We start from the raw sequence: 2,039 nt of genomic DNA, 5'->3' as shown, positions 1-2,039 counted from the left end.
TATAAAAGATAAAATTGAATATAAATAATCTAATATTTAAGAATTAAATTAAATTAAACTAAATTAACGTAAATTAAATTAACATCTAATAAAACATAGTTAATCTAATATTTAGTACGTAAAGCTAAATCCTAAACTATAACAAAACTTGTAGTGCCTCATTAATTTAATATTTTAGAATTAAATTTTTTAAATAAATTAAATCATATTAAATCCTTACTAATCTTTTACTGCCTAGTTAATTTAACACTTGAAACCAAAATTAAATTAAATTAAACTCCAACAAAATTTCTAACTTTGTTAAACTTTTAACATGTAAAATTTTTAAATTCTAATCAAACCTGTAATTACTATTCTATCTTACATTTAGTTATCCCTCATCCAACATGCATTTGCAGTTTTAGTGTTTTAATAAACTACTAAAACTAAATCCATACTATAACTATTATTTAAAATTTAAAAACTCTAATAACGCATCTAAACAAGTTTTAAGCAATTTAATATGAGTATCAAATTTTTTATTTCTTAAATAAATTAATTAAATTTTATTCACTGACCTCTTCATAGACGCTACTAGTAATATAGGTAACTCCAGCGTCAAACCAATAGATTCAATTTGGGTCGTCTTTTATTTTCGCAGTTTGAATGTTGTAGTATAGATCTTCTTTATTTCTTTGAATTTTACGTTTTGGAGAAGTTGGGTTTCGAAATATAATTCGAAATAAGTGAATTCGAATTCTATATATAGAGATATCTATGCCAAATCGAACCTATTAGAGTCGATTTACTATTATAGTATGTTTCACTCATAAATCAAATTTATCCCATTCGATTTACTATGAGTTTGTTTGTAAATCAAATTCACTCCATTCAATTTACTAGGAACAATAAAATCAAGGGTTAAACCAAAACTACTTGTATCGATTTACTAGGGATATAAAACTACAGTCTACAGGTAGCATTTTGAATTTTATTCCTTGATAAATTGAAACTAATAGGTTTAATTTAATACCAGAAGAGCTAATTTAAATTCAATGGATTCGATTTATATAGAAATGTGAATGAAAACTTTCATGGAGTTAGTTGTTTTAGGACTTTTATCTAATATGATTTTTTATTTGGTTTCTTTACGTGTTTTACCCTAAACTATTATTTATACGTTGTTATGATAATTTATGATTGGTTTATCTAATATAATTTAAAGTACTATCTATCTATAGATGATAAATAAATTAAAAAATAATTTAAATAATAAATTATCTAATATTTTATTATTAACAAAAACATCAATTTATATAAATATAATTAATTTTAAAAAGAAAACAAAAATGAAAAACCAAACAAATAGTTATTATAAACCTTAGAAGGTAGTAATTTCTTTCTCCTAATTAGTTGATATACTTTTATGGCAACTACTCTCATGAAGATGCCAAAAACATCTTTTCATGATGATCCTTGTTTAAAAAATATAACTTATTTATTTAGCAACACTTTAAATAAAGATAACACTTTTATTTCAAATAAAATCAAGCCTTACAATCTATCATCTAATGGTCAAAATGATGTATCTTCACATGATGATAATCATTAAATCTTCATTGGAGTAGCTACCTACTTTTATTGTGTATATTAGCTACGAAGTAAAAGCATGAACGCTGTTGGAAAAAAAAATGAAAATAGGTTAGAAAAGTAAATGGAAATAGGCATAGGCATAAGGCAGAGATGAAAATGAAAATGTGGAAATGGCAGCAGCTTTGGCTTTAGTGGAGTCACATTGCTATCATGCTAACCAGCTCATGAATCTGTTCTCTTTCTCTTTATCCATCTTGCAATTGTTTCGGTATACTCTTTGCCATGTGGGACCTATTCTCCTACAAGTGCATCCTCATTTTTAGGGGCAATGTTTTATTTTGTTTTTTTCATTTGATAATGATATTTTAATATATTTTTGTAAATACTTAAAGATATTTATATATTTGGTTAACTAATTTATTTAAAAAAAATGTATTTCATTCATCATAAACATTAGTATAACTTAA

The sequence above is a fragment of the Arachis ipaensis genome, chromosome B09, assembly GCF_000816755.2.
Source record: "Arachis ipaensis cultivar K30076 chromosome B09, Araip1.1, whole genome shotgun sequence".
Taxonomy (NCBI): domain Eukaryota; kingdom Viridiplantae; phylum Streptophyta; class Magnoliopsida; order Fabales; family Fabaceae; genus Arachis; species Arachis ipaensis.
The sequence above is the reverse complement of the archived record's forward strand: the minus strand, read 5'-3'. Positions refer to the sequence as shown.